This window comes from Nannospalax galili, unplaced genomic scaffold (genome assembly GCF_000622305.1).
Source record: "Nannospalax galili isolate Female #2095 unplaced genomic scaffold, S.galili_v1.0 scaffold299, whole genome shotgun sequence".
NCBI lineage: Eukaryota > Metazoa > Chordata > Mammalia > Rodentia > Spalacidae > Nannospalax > Nannospalax galili.
In genome coordinates, this window is record NW_008343973.1 from 996,278 (window position 1) to 1,015,194 (window position 18,917).

General features: G+C 40.5%; 1 pseudogene; it reads right to left on the bottom strand.

The window, feature by feature from the left end:
- Window positions 1–18,031: 18,031 nt before the first annotated feature.
- On the bottom strand, window positions 18,032–18,546 carry LOC103739837 (annotated as a pseudogene).
- Window positions 18,547–18,917: the final 371 nt, after the last annotated feature.

Here is an 18,917-nt window from a genome sequence, read left to right on the forward strand (position 1 = left end):
GCATGGCACAATTCAATCTGACTGAATATTCTACTGGAAGCTCTAGAGCCAGCCTTCTGTGGGGTCAGAAAAATTAGAGAAAGCTGTTCTGGTGCCCAGTAGAGATGGAGAGTGAAAACTCTCAGCGCATGGGGGAGACAGTTAATTACACTGTTTTGTGTTTGACAAGCTCACTCAGTACTTTTTTTCAATGTATATTTTTATTGAATTTTTGTGGATTTCATTCAATACATTTTAATCATATTTAGACTTCCTCGGTCTGTTACCCTATAGCCAGCCCACATGATTTCACACATTCTGTCTTGTATGTTAAAGCATATAGAGTCAAGTTTGTGTACCCAGCTGTCTCTTAGGGTGAGTTTCTCCACTGGAGCCTGTTCAGCTGATCAAGGGTGACTCCCTTAAAGATCAACTGTCCCTCATCTAACAGTGACCAGCCACCAATTGTTCCTCAGCTAATGCTGAGGCCTCCTGCGCACTTCACCAGTTCTATGCTTCTTTTTATCTGATTGAGTTTGCATAGGTCTTGTGCATGTTGTGACCATTATCGTAAGTTCATATAAGCAAGTTCCCAGGAGCCCGCAGGACTTTGTTTCTTTATGGTCATGTACAGTGTTTGGCTCTTCGAACCTTTCTGCCTCATCTTCCCTGAGCCCTGGGTGGGTGAGGTTTAATATAAGAGTCCTATCCAGGAACACGTACTCCTCTTATTCTCTACACTTTGGAAAGTTGTGGCCTTCTGTGTTCTTTGCCCTCTGTTGTATGAGGAAACTTTGTTGATGAGAGTTGAGAAATGCATTACTATTCTCTCTCTCTCTCTCTCTCTCTATATATATATATATATTTATATATATAAATATATCCCATGAGCCTTAGGTGTAGAGGTTCCATTGTTGATGCATCACTTAGGGTTGGGCATCTCACAGACATTTATTCTCTGTGTGTGAACAACTGTGGAACTCTGTACTAGGCTCCATCTGTTATAAAAGAAGTTTCTTTGATGAGTGGTGACTAGTTGGTATACTTTATATAAGGCCTTGATGCTAAGATCCACAAATGAGAGTGAATATATGCCCCTTGTTCTTCTGAGTCTGTGCTACTTCACTTAGTATAACAGTTTCTAGTTCCATCCACTTACCTGCAAATTTTGTCTTTTGTAATCATGCTAAGTAGAACGCCATTGTGTAAATATAACATTTTCATTATCCATTCAACAGTTGAGGGACAACTTAAATGTTGTTTCCATTTCTTAGCTATTGAAGCTTACTACTTTTTTAAACTAATGCTATGTATGTGTGTGTTTTAACATTTCCACAAAAAGTTGAATTGAGCATTAAGATATGGAATTTACTTTGCAAAATTACAGGAAACAGAAATTTAGGAAATAAGTTAGTTTTAGATTTGTGGGGAAAATTCTTTTTTTAGTCTTTATTTTCTATTTTCATTTTTTGTGTGTGTTTTGAGTGTATTGCCAGCATGTGTGTAAACTCACCCATGTTGTGCAAAAGTGCAATGCTTACAGAGGTCAGTTCCCCTGGAACTGGAGTTATGGAAGGTTGTTAGTGGCCATGTGGGTGCAGGGGATAAAACCTGGGTCCTCTATAAGAGCAGTTAGTGCTCTTAACCACTGAGCCATCGCTCACATCCTGGGGAACAAATTCTTGAATCTCAAGATTCTGTGTTTCAGATTTACATTGAGCCATGACCAGAAAATGCACTTTCTGTGGCTTATTCGACATAACACTTTTCTGTCCTTGACTAAAATCACAATTATTCCCAGCACCTTTACCAAGCTCCAACCTCCACTCCTCTCCCTAGAGAGCCTTGTTTGTGAAGCATTTAGATGTGGAGCTCCACTCTGCTCTATGTAATATCTTTTAGTTTCTAACAGTTTGATCAGGTAATTATGATTATTACCCCAATAGTGTGTATGAGATGGAGTGTTATAGATGTTCAATAACTTACTAGAAATCACACATCTAAGAAGTAGAAAGCAAGGTTTTGAGTCCAAGGAGTCTAATTTCATAATGCATCTTATTAAACCCCAAGCCCTGTGTGGTACATTCATCACATGTGCAAAGTGAGGTTGGAAGTGTAGCTTGGTGCTTTGGATTAGATAAAATGCAAATGGCCCACCTGAGAACTGAACCCATGATCTTGGCATGTTTGGCACATGACTAACAGACTAACTCAATACAGGAAGCATATTATGTAGATTCCTCTCCTCTACACATTATTTCAGGGCAAGCTTTGCAAGTCAAGTAATGAAGCCAATTAAATGTATTAAAGCACAAAACACACACAATCACATCAGTCTTTTTCCCAGATCATTTTAAGGTATATACATATATATTATATATATATAATATATATGTGTGTGTGCATGTGTGTGTATATGTGTGTGTGTGCATGTATGTCTGTGTGTGTTCATATACATATACCTGTATATATATGTGTAAACATAATACCTAAGCTATGAAATGTGGACTTGTCACAAGTGTACACTGATGCATTCACACCTCTTTCTGGCTTTTTGTTTGTTTGTTTTTTGAGACAGGGTCTCCTTGTAGTTCAAGCTGGCTTGGAACTCACTTTGTAGATCAAGCTGGCCTCCATCTCACAGAGATCTACCTGCCTTTGCCTCTCAAGTGCTAGGATTAAAGTCTTGCACCACCACATCTAACCTTTTAGTGTTTATATGTGATTATTATAAAGCGGATATTGTCTCTTGTGTATAATGACCAAGGCCTTACCAATTTTGCATTTCAATGTATCTTTTCAACTTCAAAATTATTATTACCATTTTTTATTTGGTACTGTGATTCACTTCCAGATAGGAGAAACCTCCTATCGAGTTGTTGGTCAGAGTGGTCCAAGAGACTCCCAAAATTACACAGGCTATTGATTGCCTCTCAAAACTTGAAGCTAAGACCCTGTTGTTGAAAACAGGACGTACTTTGGGACACAGGACTTGGAGCAATGGAGGTGGAACTGAACTGGAAACCTCTCTCTTGAAGACTAAGTCTCATGGTTTTAGCGGATACTATGCAAGATGCTAAGGGAGAAAATAAATCAATGGTCCAACCCCAGATTTACAGCCCAATAACCTGTAAATGACTGTAACCCGTAATGACTGGCACAGCAAACTCTATTGGTGCAGCAATGGCAGTTTTCCTTGGGACTAATCAACAGAGATCTAATTGGACTAAAAGTCAACTCATTAGGAGGGAACTCATTTGTGATGCTGTAAACATGGCCAAATACACATGGCTGAAGTCATAGATCTCAGAGAAAACCCTAAGTCTGTCACATTCCTAGATAAATGTAATTTCTTACTATATGCTAAATATGGATCCTTATATTTATGGACAAGTATGCCAGTCACCACTCATCAAAGAAACTTCTTTTGCAATACATGGAGACTATTACAGAGCTCCGCAAATGCTCACACACAGAAAATAAGTGTCTGTGAGGTGTCCAGCCTTAAGTGACACATCTACAATGAAACTGCTAAGCCTAAGGCTCACAGAACATAGTGGAAAAATGGGTAGAGAGAATATTAATGCATCTCTCAACTCTCATCAATGAAACTTCCTTATACAACAGAAGGCAATGAAGACAAATGGACACAAACGGCCAAAGTTTAGAGTATAAGAGACTGTGGAGTGTGTGTTCCTGGATAGGACTCCCATATTAAGCCTCACTCACCCAGGGCTCAGGGACTGTTATCAAAGAGGAGGTGGAAAGATTACAAAAGCCAAGCATTGTACATCACCATAAAGAAACAGAGTCTTCCAGGCACCTGGGACCTTGCAATTGTGTCAGCATGCACGAGATCCATGGAAACTCAATCAGACAAATCCCCAGTATAGAACTAGGAAAATGTGCAGTAGTCCCCAAACTTAGCTGAAGAAAACTTAGCTGAAGGAACTTAGCTTGGTGAGAAAGAGTTGATCTTCTTTAAGGGAGAGACTCTAGATAGACTGACTAGATTCCAGTGAATGAATTTTCACTGAGGAATGTCTGGGTACAGTAACTTGACAGGAGAGTCCTTAACACATACGACAGAATGCATGAAATCCAGTGGAGGGGCTATGGGGGATGCAGAACTGTTTTCCTATGCAATCACAGAATTGACATACAGCACCAGAATAATCTGTCCTTCATGATTTCTGTCCTAGTGCTTTCTGTGAGTCACACTCTTAGCTTACTGATCAAAATAGGGCTTACTGGGACAAAAGCCGGACAGTATCTGCTAACCAGGACACTTACTAGGTGACATCACATGTACATGAATGTGATGGACACAAAATAATTACTTACACCTTGGAGAGGGTGGCCTGAGATTTCTTCACTGTCTTCAAAATGTTGCACCACTGACAACTTTTGAATTACTTATTCTTGGAATGTTCCATTTAGAAGTTTCACATTGTAATTAGGTAACTGAGCGGTGGAAACTGAAACCAGGACTAAGAAGACGCCATTGCGCAGTTTCTCAAAAAGATAGGGGAGGATCTGCACTTGTTCTTAAACCCTTTTTTTCTTTTGGGAATGTTAGGGGTTTCTGCATAATGTTGAAGGGGTATTACACCAGAAGACGGCATTATTTGGTGGTTATTATGCACTCTGTTTTTATTCATGGTTCAGTGCTCAAAACAGCCAGGATTTGATCCTCCCCAGGTCTGAAGTTTTGTTAACTGATGTAAACTGAAATGGAGACAGTCCTGCGTCCGCAAGAGTCATTGCAGCTGCACTATGCTCCCTCGTGAAAAACGACTGCTTTATCATAGCCAAGTGTTTCTGCATCCAAGTTAGAAAGGAAAAAAAAAATTCAAAAAGCGCTTGCCATATTCTTAGTACCATTTGCCTTGACAGGAAAAACAACAGTCTCTTGCCTCCTCAGCTTATTCCTCATCAGTGAACTCTTCCCCAAACAAGACACTCCACATCAGCCATTTGGGATCTCTTCCATCCATGTTGTAACGAGCTCTTCAATGCAGTTTGTATTCACTGCAACGTGTACCGACGCCAAGAGCAAGGCGTTGGTAATCTGGGCACCCACAGTTGTGATGAGGCATCTTCAGTGCAATCGTCCAAATCAAATATTTGGCTGTGCTTCTTCAGATGCGCTATCTCATATTGTCACTGTGGTTCTGGCAGAGGAGCCAAGCTTGCGCTGGAAGGGAGGAGGAGCCCAAGGAAGTAGGGGCGGGGAGACACTGGAGGGAGGAAAAGGGGCCTTGCCTGTGCCTGATTTTCCTGCCAGGCCACCCACCCTTTGTTTTTCCCTATCATTTGTCTAGAGATTGAAGCGGCTACGCTGCTTGGACAGGGGCCAAGCCTGGGTAAACCTAAGGAAGACTGGGGGCACGGGGGCAGGGGGAGATGCACACCTCTCAGGGGCTGAGCTTTCTTTTGTCCAGCAGAAGCGTGACATGGTTTGCCTACACTAGTGTTTTTTTTTTTTTTTTTTTTTTTTTTTTTTTTTTAAAAAAAAAAAAAAAAAAAAAAAAAAAAAGAGGACGATAATGCCCTGGAACTCACTATGTAGACCAGGCTGGCCTTGAACTCACAGAGATCCGCCTGCCTCTGCTCCTTGAGTGCTAGGATTAAAGGTGTGCGCCACCACACGTGTAACCTACTTCTATGCTCTCATCCATGTTGGTGACATGATGACATGTCTTTGAAAAGTATCTTCCAGTGAATACAACAATTCACATAAATTATTTGACTCTTTAACTGTTGTTGTTTTTTTGAGGGGAAAGTCTTCCCCTGTAGCCTACACTGCCTGGAACTCACAGTCTTCCTCTGTCAGCCTCCAGAGTGCTGGGAATTCAGGCAAGTCCTAGCTCTGTTGGTTCCCTGGACAGCCCTATAAACTAAGAATTCAACTCAAAATAACACAGACTTCTTTTTACAGAAGAAGTGCTAAGGCCTAAAGGGTCGGCAGCTTATATAAGGAGGTGCAGCAATAGGCTCAATGTCGGTGTCCCCTTTTCACTCTTCGCTTCAGCTTTGCCATCAGCAGTGACTGTGCATTGAGAAATAGTACTGACTCCTGAGGAAACATGCAGTCTCATATCAGAAAGGTACCACTTTGGGGGCAAATTTTTAAGATAGATACACCTTGAGGCTGGGGAGATGGTTTGGTGGGTGAGAGTGCTTGCTGTGCAAACGTGAGGGCCTGGATTTGAGTCCTCAGTACCTGTATAAAAAGCCAGGTAAAGCTACATTGCACTTGCGTGTAACCTCAACATTCTGGGGTGAGACAGGTGATCCTGGGAATGTGCTGTGTAGCCAACTGAGCAGAAATAGAGTGTTTCCAATTCAGTGAAAGTTCTTGTCTTAAAGGGATAAGGCAGAGAGTGACAAAGGAAAAGAGTAACATCCTGTTCTGACTTCCATATATACACCACACATGTACACACATTTCTTAAGATTTATTTATTTATTTATGTATTTATTTATGTATTTATTTATTTATTTATTTGCGTGTGATGTGGTGTGCTGTGGATATGTGTGGTGTATGTGGGAGCATGCTTATGAGTGTGCAGGTTCATGTGCTGCGTGAGTGCGTGCAGAGTACCCACACCCAGCTTAAGATTTATTTTTATTATTTGTGTTTGAGTGTGTGTGTGTGTGTATGGGGGACCCATAAAGGATAAAAAAGGGCATCGGATCCCCTGGAGCTGGAGTTCACAGGTAGCTGTGAGCCACTCAACACTAGTTCTGGGAATTGAATTCAGGACTGCTGCAAGAGCAGTTTGTGCTCTTAGCCAGGCCCTCCCCACACATTTATAACAACAATAACAACGAAAATTTAAAGAAAGAAAAACCTCAGTGACTATCTTCAATATTTGTCGTAAAACAAATACTTTATTCAGTTTTTCTTTCTTAGGATGGAAGACTGATTATGCAAATACAGTTTTTCTTTAACAGTGCTGTGATATTTGGTTAGTTAATGCTACGCCAAGTTTAAATGGAGCAGGCTAATTCAGCCTGTGGTCGTCATTGCTTTCACTGTGGTTACTTGGCATTCAATCTGGTGGCACCAGACACTGTTTTTTTTTTTCCTTTCCCTAATAAGCCCAATGGCTCATCCAGAAAGCCTGAGGTCACCTAATCTTTTGCCTACTAGATTTTGCTTTTTTGTCCTTTCTGGCCTGACTACCTGGAGTTCGGAGCACTGCCTTCATTAGATTCTGCATTCTTGAGTGCTGCCTAGTGTTGGGACTCACGGCTGGGCGACTCGACTAGACCTGTGAAAGGCTGACGGTTACTTGTTTTCTCGTTTTCAACTGCTGCTGGTATCTTGCATTGGTTGCTGATCAACAGAAGCTGTGTAGGCCTTCGGATTCTATCTATCTAAACACATTTTAAATTTGTACATCTTGGTTTCCCTCATGACTTCTTCATCCAAATGTAGTGATTCATACACAAGTCCAGAAACTGCCTAAAATATCATGCATGGATAGATAGAGATTGCCAGAAATTGTGAAATGAGTTTCGATAGTTTCAGACTTGATGAAAATGGAAAAAGTAAGCAATGAAGATTCTTCAGCAGATCAATGAATTCATATAAAGACTGTTTGAAAAGAGAGTAAGAACACTGTGAAATTAAGATTGAAAAATAGGCTATTATAGAAATACAGAGTTCTCTGAATAAACGAGTGAAGAAAACAGCAGGTGGGACTGGGAAGGTGTGTAGTTTATTACAAAACGCAGAGTGACTGCACTTCATCAGGTATGTCAGTAACAACTCACATTTACTCAGCACGTTGGCTGTGAATTAAGTTGCATCTCTTAAATGTTCATACGTAGAAGTGCTAACACTCAGTACTTCAGCACATGGACTTATTTGGAAATAAAGTCCATTCACATACAACTAATGAAGATTATACCATACTGAGCAAGGGAGATCTCTAATCCAATATGACTGTCATCCTTCCACAAAGAAAAACTTGGAGCACAGGCAGACTTGTGCAGAGGAAAGATTTGAAGAGGTAGAGGGGTAAAATGAAGTTCTCCAAACCAAGAAGAAGCTTGAAACATACCTCCCCTTATGTTCTTCAGAGGGAATAAAGACATCTTGGCCTTGGATGACTAGCTTACAGAACTGTCAGTTAATAAATCTAGTTTGCTTGAGCCACCAAGAATATGACACTCTGTCATGGCAAATCTGGTGAGCTGATACAGTATTGAATGTCAGGAGCACTCTTGCAGAGACAGGGACCATAACAGTGCAGGGATGTGCCATGCATTAGAGAACTTGATTCATTGTACTGGAAAAAGTAAAAAAAAGAAAAAGAAAAAGAAAACTAGTGAGTATCTCTGTAGAGGACTGAAGTTATAGAACTTCAGGTATGGCTGGGGCTGGAGAGATGGCTCAGCAGTTAAGAGCACTGGCTGTTCTTACAGAATACCAGGGTTCAAATTCCAGCACCCACATGATAGCTAACAACTGTCTCTAACTCCAGTTCCAGGGGATCTGATGGAGGTCCTCTTCTGACTTTGGCAGGCATTGCACAACATGGGTACTCTAACATACATGCAGGCAATACATTCATACACTTAAAATAATGAATGAATGAATGAATCAATCAATCAATCTTTGGGTGTGGAAGACATTCCACTGAAAAGGCGGCATTTGGTGGAGGACCCTCAAAACAATAAAAATAGAACTACTGTTTGAGCCAGCTGGGCACACACCCAAAGGGATATAAAACAGCACACCACAGAGTCACCTGCACATTCACATCTATAGCAGCACAACTCATAACAACCAAGTTATGAAATGAGTCTGGACATATAGTCTGTGTACACCGGAGTTTTACTCATTCATAAAGAAGGGTAAATTATGTCATTTTCAGTAAAATAGATGAACTCAAGATCATCATATTAAGCAAAATGAGCCAGACTCAAAAAGACAAGTATCATAGGTCTTATCTCAAAGCAAAAACTTTCCATGTCATATATATTTGAGAGGAGCTCTTTGAATAAAGGAAGGGGTCTAGCAGGAGGGGGACCAGAGAGGGCAATAAAGGTCGAGGACCTTCAAAGTGTGTGACAAAATACCATAATGCAGCCCAATATGGTACAATGATGAAATGTTAATATAAAATAAAAATAAAGGATGGACAGAAATTTATGAAAAAAAGACAGAGAGGGAACTTCCAATAAAGGTGAGCTCTTGAAACCTGCACTTATTTGGGGAATGATGAGACGATCTGTATGGTGGAAGAGAAGTGTGGAGCAAGAGAGGAGAGAAATGAGCGCCTGGAGAAGATGAGCTGAGAAAGAAACTGGGTTTTTACTCTATGCCTAATCAAAAGGCATCAGAATCTTAACATCAGGTCACATAAATGAATACTTTTGACAGTTTTGAGGATAATAGCAACAGGAAGATGAGAGGCATGAGAAAAGAGAGCTGGCAGGCTGGGCAGGTGTCCAGTAAGACGCTATCAGGAGAGGGTTGAAGCAATGTCATGGAGGACAGAGACAGAAAGCTAGAGGAATCCAGAGGCTTTTTGAGCACAAAAAGCTTGAGTTTCAAACTTGAGAGTCAGGTGACCAGGGGGAGGCATGAGTAAGATATTTTAAATTGACCTCAAAGTTGACGGTCTTAGAGGTTAGACTGTAGCTCAAAGGTAGAACACTTGCTTAGCACATACAAGGCCTAAGGCTCCATCTCTAGCACTACTAAAATAATAAATAGTTGAAGAATTTAGCACCATTCCTGGTAAGTAGTAGAGGCTCAGTGAATGCCACTTGTTTTTGTGGCTCCAGTGGAAGCTGAGCTGTGTGCAAGTGTAGGAATGCATTTGGAGGAAGAATTGGATAGAATGCAGTTGGTTTGCTCCTTTCCTCATTCAAAATGTTCAATGACTGTCTGTTTTCTGCCAGAAACTTGCAATGCTGTAGAGATTTCATTTAAAACAATAGATTATCAGGAATATTTTGAGAAATATTTTCCAGGGGCATGGTGGTGCACGCCTTTAATCCCAGCACTAGGGAGGCAGAGGCAGGTGGATCTCTGTGAGTTCCAAGGCCAGCCTGGTCTACATAGTGATTTCCAGGACAGCTGGGGCTACAGGGAGACCCTGTCTCAAAAAGACCAACAACAACAACAACAAAAGAGAAATATTTCAAAGCACAAACTGCAAATGCTAAGAATATTCTGACCTCTAGTTGACTTTCACAAACTCAGAGAAAGAGACAAAAACATAATTTTCATGCTTTTCATTATTTATTCCAAAGCTTTTAATTTTTTCACTCTATATGGTTTATTTTAAAAAGTTATCCCATTCAAATTTCAAATATCAAAATTTAAGATCACACATAGAAAAAGAGCCATTCTTCCAAATTAAAAAGAGAGAAGAAAGAAAATAGCTGTAGAGCACTGATCGGGAGGGCACATAAATGCTTGTGGTCCCAGTGCACCATGACCCTTCCTTCCTGTCACACTGATGGATACCTGCTCTTCTACATGGATGCCGGATCTTCTACACAGAAGTCTGCTCTTCCACATGGAAGACTGCTCTTCTACATGGATGCCTGCTCTTCTACATGGATGTCTGCTCTTCTACATGGATGCCGGATCTTCTACACAGAAGTCTGCTCTTCTACATGGGTGCCAGCTCTTCTACATGGATGCCTGCTCTTCTACATGGATGTCTGCTCTTCTACATGGATGCCTACTCTTCTACATGGGTGCCAGCTCTTCCACATGGATGCCTGCTCTTCTACATGGATGTCTGCTCTTCTACATGGATGTCTGCTCTTCTACATGGGTGCCAGCTCTTCTACATGGGTGCCAGCTCTTCCACATGGATGTCTGCTCTTCTACATGGATGTCTGCTCTTCTACATGGATGTCTGCTCTTCTAATGGATGCCTGCTCTTCTACATGGATGTCTGCTCTTCTACATGGATGTCTGCTCTTCTAATGGATGCCTGCTCTTCTACATGGATGCTTACTATTCTACATGGGTGCCAGCTCTTCCACATGGATGCCTGCTCTTCTACATGGATGTCCGTTTTTCTACATGGATGTCTGCTCTTCTTCATGAATGTCTGCTCTTCTACATGGGTGCCAGATCTTCTACACAGATGCCTGATCTTCTACATGGATGTCTGCTCTTCTACATGGATGCCTGTTCTTTACATGAATGTCTGCTATTCAACATGGATGCCTGCTCCCATATATGTATATCTGCTTTTGGACACTGATGCCTGTTCTTCTAAATGAATGTCTGCTCTTGTACATGGATGCCTTCCCTTCCACATGCCTGCCTGCTCCCGTATTCCCAGGACCAGTCTCTCTGCATCAACTCCTGTTGTCCCTCATCAGACTTAGGCTCGTGTTACTGAACTACATTCTCAATACCTTCCCATTAACACACAAGTCCCTCCTACCTTGTAACAAAGGCCCTTTCCTCAGTGTCTATTTGATCTACCTTGGCCAGCCAAGCTTCTTCCAGGTGTCTACATGTCAACTCCCCTTCTCCCCTCTTGCCCCTGGCTCCATGCTGAGGCTTTACTTGGAGAAGTCTGTCTCCTGATATCCATATTCTTCTGGACTCACATTTTCTCTAATCTTAACAAAATGCCTGGTCTTGACACAGGGCCTTCCCCACTTCTCCATACTCAAACATTCAATCATACTCTCCTGGACTGACCATGGTGTCTTTCTGAAATGACCAGTCCCTGTGGTTTTTCCTTAATTTTCTCCAGCTGCTCCCTTTAAAATCCCTTGCAGATCCTTTCCCACCTGCAGGTTTTCAGGTCCCTGGTTTTAAGGTTTAACCTGAATGATAATCCCATGAGCCTCACAGTTGTAGATTCATCTTTTGTAGATTTAATGAGCATAATTTTTTTCTAAGTTAGGTTGTCTGTTTGGAACACCACCTTAAAGTTATGTTCCTGATGCCCCTGCTGTGCTCTGCATATACCTATGTGAATAGTCAATGGACAGGTCAATGCAGGTGCCTTATTTTGGAGCCAATGGACACCAGGAGCTGATTTTAAATATGCTACTAATCTTACCCCAGACTTAGCACCCACCTTCATTGTGCCATCTCCACATTTATTCCTAGTTATCCTTCGAGTTCTGTTTTAGACTTCAATTTCTCTGAAAACTATTTCTTAGTTGCTTAGGCCCCTGCTGTGGTATTTCATTATATCCCAAATACCAATATCATAAAATTTAATGCATCTAATCCTAGCCATATACTTAATCATTTTTAGATTTTAATCTTAATCTTATTAGTAGGTCTGTTTATATTGTACCCATTACTATACCTTCAATATCTTATACAATAGCTTTAAAATGTTTATTATTTATATACTTTTATTTTATGTGTATGAATGTTTTCCCTGCATGTATGTAAATGCAGGGTTACCTCATACAATGTAATGCCCACAGACCCCAGATTGGATCTACTGGGACTGACTGGAGTTACAGATGTTTGCTAGCTACCATGTAGGTGCTGAGAACCAAACCTGGGTCCCCTGCAAGAGCAGACAGTGCTTTTAACTGTTGAGTCATCTCTCCAGGTTTTACAATGTTTAGTTTTATTGACTAAAAATGATAATTAATTATTAAATAGTTGACTAATTAATCTCTCATGAAAATATATTGCAGGCAAATGTTGTAGAAACTTTTGCTTCCCAAATAGAGTGACAAAAACCTCATCTGAAAAAAGCCTGTCAACTTTAATCCTACATAGAATATGGATGTGATTTTGTAGAAACAACAACCGTTGTGTGACCATGAGGATGAAAGCCAAAAAATGTCAAGGGAAGAAGCTAGAAGGAGTCTGGATCTGGGTCTACACATTTAAGCAACTTCCCAGTTCTTGCTGATATCTCCAGACCATATATAAAAATAATTTTTTAATTTTTAATTTTTTATACCCCCTTTTTGTTTAACTAAAAAAATATTATTAAGGGTTAGAGAGATGGCTCAGAGGTTAAGAGCACTGCCTACTCTTGTAAGGGACCCACAGAGCACCCACATGGCAGCTAACAACTGTCTGCAACTACAGTTCCAGGGGATCTGATGCCCTCTTCTGACCTCCACAGGCATTGTACAGCACAGGTGCATTTACATACAGGTAGGCAATACACTCATGCATAAAATAAAAATAATAAGTAAAATATTTTTATTCATTATTATTTATTTATTTATTTATTTATTTTTATGGGGCTTTTGGCTACTCGATAACATTCCCACCTCTGAAGAGGTAACCCTAAGATATAAGCTCCCAAATACTTTCAACATTTTTGGTCTTTGGAACAGAGTATGTTGCTAAGAGGACCAAGGACATTTTGAATTTTAGTCAGGAAACTGGCTACTTTTCTTTGGGGTCATTTTCCCCTAACTGCCTAGCCAATCCCTACCTCCTATTCTTATCACGCCATCCTCTGAAGTTACCCAAATTGCCAATAGGAAATTGGGATGCAGAGCACTCTGGCTTCTTCCATGCTGAACAGGGATGCAGGGTGAGGCAATTGGGGTACCCCTTCAGTGGGTCTATCTAAAAGACTCCCAAATTGCATAACTCTTGTCTCTAAGGGGAAAGGAAAGTCCTTGAATCATGAATAGGAGTTGTGAAGAAGTAAAGGTAAGAGTAATTAGCATTACAAGTTCTAGACAGGAACTAGAAAAAAGTCAGAACAGGGCAATTTTCAAATGTTCATATGAGAGTCCATTGGAGTTTCTTGACAAGGGCTTCCAAAAGCATCCCTCTGTTGGGTTTCTCCTTGATAATTTCTTGTATAATTAATCAAGCCATGGTTTGTGGAACTTTTATCAATATATAAATTTTATTGACTTTTGTGTATTTTGTTTTAAAAAATCTTAACCATATTTAGATCCCCTCCCATATGTGCACCCCCCAAAGTCCCCCCAGCAGATTTTATGCATTCTGTCTTATATGTTAAGGCCCATGGAGTCAAGTTTGTGTTCCCAGATGTCCCTCAGTGTGAGTCCATTCACTGTAGCCTTCTCAGCCTGTCTAGCTTCACTCCCTTAAAGAAGACCAACTCTCCTCACCCTTTGGTGATCAGTGCCAATAGTTCCTTAGATGAGTTTGGGGCACTGGTGTTGACCCAATCATTCTAAACAGACATAGCTTTAATATAAATGACGAATGTAAATTGGGGATAACATAGAGAATAGCTGTGTAGGCAATGAAATATTATTAACAATATTGGCAATTATCTAAACCAGGTGTCTGCAAACCTGTTCTACATGGAGACAGATAGTGAATATCTTAGTCTGTGCAGGTTGCATGCTCTGATGTGATTGACTGACATTGTTGCTCCAGGAAAAACAGTCATAGATAAAGGTTGTTCCTGTGTTTCAATAAAACTTTATTTACCAACAGAAATGGCAAGCCACATAGAACTCATGAAATATAGTTTTCTGACTTTTGATATTTCTTCACAGTTCTCAAAATATTTTTTAAACAAATAGCATAAACACTATGTGAAATTGTCCTCTCTGGGGTGTTGAGCTACATCGCTTTCCACAAGTTTTGCTCGCTCATCTGTTCATGCTACACAAAGTCTGTGGCAGATGCAATTTGAGATCTGCTACATGGTGCATTCTTTCCCTGATCATTTACTTAAGAACTGACTAGACCTTAGCAGACCTAGTATGCTTGCTCATGATGATGTTTTTTCAATATGTTAAAAATATAATTAAACATATAATTTTATTAATTGCTGTTATTGTTTCAATAGTCAGTGTTCATAAAGATTTTCCAAAATATTTGTGTTCCTCTTTCTCTCTGTATTCTGTCTGGCACTTCCATCTGGATCATTTCTTTCCTATATAAAGCTCACTTTTGAATCACTTTTGATGTTATAATAATCGCCCTTTTAAAAAAGCCATTTTTTGAAGACAGGTTTCCAGCTTAGCAGGTATTTTCTTTTGTTTTCGGCACATTGCTTTCTAGCTGTATATTATTTCTTTGGAGAATTCAGCTGCTAAGCTTACCAGTGCTTCCTGGAGATCAGTGTGATTTTCTTTTAAATATATTTTATTTATTTATTTTTATTTTATGTGTATGTGTGTTATTCCTGCATGTGTATAAGTGCACTCATATGATGCAGTACCTGCAGAGGACAGAAAAGAGAATCAGGTGCCTGGGAACTGGAGTTACAGATGGTTGTTAGCTGCTTTGTGGGTGCTGGGATTTAAACTTAGGTCTTCTGCAAGAATAACCAGTGTTCTTAACCACTGAACAATCTCTTCAGCCACAGTGTGATTTTTGTATCTGCCCCTGCCTCTAAGCCCTTTTAAAATGTTTATCTTTAGTTGTCTGCAGGTCCATATGATTTTCTGTGTCTTTACATGCTTTCTTCTTCTGAAATTTTATCAAATTTTTGTTTTGTTTTGTTTTTCTTTTTTTGAAATTTTTATTTTTTCATTTTATTGATTCATTTTGTATTTCATACAGAACATCTCAAACAATATTAATCATCTTTATACCCCCACACCCACTGGCACCCTCCCATAGTGCCCCCCCAATTGATCCCATATACTCTGTCATCCCTGTTAGTGTCCACTGTGTTGTCAGTGCCCCCAGCCATAGTGCAAGTCTATCCACCTAGTCTAGTCAACCTATTTAGAGTCTCTTGTTTTAGGAAGATCAGCTCTTTTTCATCTAGCAGCAATCAGTTGCCAACATTCCTTTAGGTAAGATTGGGGTCTCCTGTTCATTTACCCAGGTCTATGCTGAGTTAATGTCTGCCTGAGTTTGCATGGGACATGTGTATGCTGACACCTATGCCATAGAATCATATAAGCAGGTTCCCAGGAGCTTGTAGAACTCTGTTTCCATATGGTCATGCACATCCTCCCTGGCTCTTACAATCTTTCCACCCCCTTTACCAAGATAGTCACTGAGCCTTATGGGGATGAAGTTTATTAAAGGGGTCCTGTCCAAAGACCATTATTTAGCAGACTCTTGATCTCTACACTTTGGTCATTTGTAACCTTTTGTGTTCCTGGCCCTCTGCTACATGAGGGAACTTCATTATTGAGAACTAATTCATTAGTGTCCTCTTCTTTATTTCTGTTCTATATTACAGATATAATAAGGTATAGATGTTGTGTTACAGATGTGTCCCTTAATCCTGGGCAATTCATAGACAATGTCCATGTGTGACCAGTTGTGGTACTTGATATTAGTCTCTAACTGCTGTAAAATGAGCTTCTTTGATGAGTGGTGACTGGGCTATTTGTCTGTAAATATAAGGATACATATTTTGTACATAGTAAGAAATCACATTAAACTAGCGATGTGAGTTTTTGAGTTTTTGCTAAGATCTATGACCACTCCAGCCATGTGTATTAGGTTATGTTACAGTACCACACTTAAGTTTCCTCCCTTTGAGTGGGCTTTTAGTCAAATTAAGTAGCTGTTGATTTCCCCTAAGATAAAAGTGCCTCTATTGAACCAATGTCATACACTGTGCTGGCCATTGATGTGGTTATTTGGTCTTGAAGTTGGTGTTGGACAACAGATTGATGTTTTCCCTTGGCACCTTCATAGTGCTCTCAGCTATGAGAGCTCGCCTTCAGGGAAAGTGGCTTCCAGGCCAGCTGCAGCTCTATTTCTCCAAATCCTGTGTCTGACATATGTTCTGTCTTTGGCAGTAGGGTCTTTCCTTCAAGTTCTGGGAGGCCATCAAGGGCTGTGACAATAGCCCGAGTAATTTTGGGAGTCTCTTGGACCACCCTGGCCAACAACTCAAAGGAAGGTATCTCCTGTCTGGAACTATTTCTTGTTATGTAGCTTTTAGCTGTACACATGGACTTGTGTAGAGAGAATGTATGTATAATTTGTCAGTAGGTTGTTGGACTAATATGGTTTCCTCTGTTTTTTTTTTTCTTTTTAAACTAGCTAGGCATTATTTGTCTCTCTCATTGTCTAACCCTCCCTTCATTGTTTCCCCATATAAAGTGACCCAATTTTCCCCATTTCTTCCTTGATAATACCCTTCTCCTGTGGTCCCACCTCTCTTGGGCTCCTTCTTTCCCTTTATCCCCAAGTTTCCTTGTATAGCCCTCCCTCAACTCTCCCACTTAAATAACCCCATTTTTGCTCATATGCCCCTTAGTAACACCTGTCTCTTATTCTTCTCTTTCAGGTTATTTCTTTTCCTTTACCTCTCTGTTTCCTTTTCATTATTTTGATTCCTGTAGTTATGTCTAGATACATAATCACGTATTTGGTGTTAGGATTCACATATGAGGGAGAACATACGTCATTTGTTTTTCAGTTTCTAGTTCCATCCATTTACCTGCAAATTTCATGATTTCATTTTTCTTTACTGCTGAGTAGGATTCTATTGTATACCACATTTTCATTATCCACTTGGCAGTTGCAGGACACGTAATTTGCTTCTGTTTCTTAGCTATTGTGGAAAGAGCAGCAATAATCATGGATGTACAAGTGATTCTGCAATATGATGAGTTCTTTGAGTATATGACAAGGAGTGGTATAACTGGGTCAAATGGTAGGTTCATTAAGTTTATTTTACAAAGAGAATAGTTTTAAAACTTCTCAATTTGTATCTGTATCTTTAAGTATTTCCTCTATTTTCTTTTCTTTATGGATTCTAATCACACATGTGTTAGACTTTATTTATTTATTTTGGGTGGGTGCATTGACTTTATGATGGTATTTAAGAAAGCAGGGCTCCCTAAGCCCTTCTCTTTCTTCTGGAGTCTAGGATGGAGACTGTGAAGGGGAGATACTCAGTGTGCTGGGGGCTGAGTTGGGACTAGGATCTCCCCCCAGCTGAGGGCCTCTCTCTTCCTCTTGCTGGGGTGAGTGGTTTAGGGCTTCTTATTCCTTGGAAGCCATGTGGACCATGAGGTCCACCACCCTGTTACTGTAGCCAAATTCATTGTCATACTAAGAAATGAGCTTGACAAAGTGGTCATTGAGGGCCATGCCAGGCCTAGCATCAAAGGTAGAAGAGTGGGTGTCACTATTAAAGTCTCAGGAGATGACCTAGTCCTCAGTATAGCCCAGGATGCCCTTTAGAGGTCTCTCGGAAGACTGCTTCACCACTTTCTTGATGCCATCATATTTAGCAGCTTTCTCCAGCAGCAGGTCAGGAACACGGAAGGCCATGCCAGTGAAGCTCTGGGAAGAACTTCCCCACAGCCGTGGAAGCATCAGTGGATGTAGGGATGATGTTCTGGGCAGCCACATGTCCATCATGCCAGTTTCCCAGAGGGGCTGTCCACAGCCTTCTGGATAGCAGTGATGGCATGAACTGTGGTCATGAGTCCCTCAACGATGCCAAACTTGTCATGGATGACCTTAGCCAGGGGGTTTAAGCAGTTGGTGGTACAGGAGCTGTTGCTGACAATCTTGAGGGAGTTGTTATATTTCTCATGGTTTACACTCATCACAGACATGGGGCCCTCAGCAGAAGGGACAGAGATGATGACCCTTTTGGCTCCACCCTTCAAGTGAGCCCCAGCTTTCTCCGTGGTATATGCCACATTTTCCTCATTCATCTGTCTGTCTATTAATGTAGATACCTGTATGCAGATTATCTGTTCCAGTCCTTGCTTTCAACTCTTTGGAGTACATACCCCAAAGGAGGATTTCCTCTTTCGAGGAAGTAGTGAAGATGATCTAAGTTTCTTGAGGTCAGATGTGTTTATAACTTCCATGTTCTATTTCTTTGGACTTTTCTTAGTGACATCATTGGTGAAATTGGAAGATTCCAGTAGAGTATTTGACTCATGAAGTCCTGAGAAGTCATCTGAGGTCAAGAAGAGAAGGAATTTTACAGTGGGAGTTTTGTCCTACTGTTTTTATCCTTAAGAATCATAGAGTCATTTCTGATGTTTATTTAAGCAAGATTACTAGAATAAAGACATTC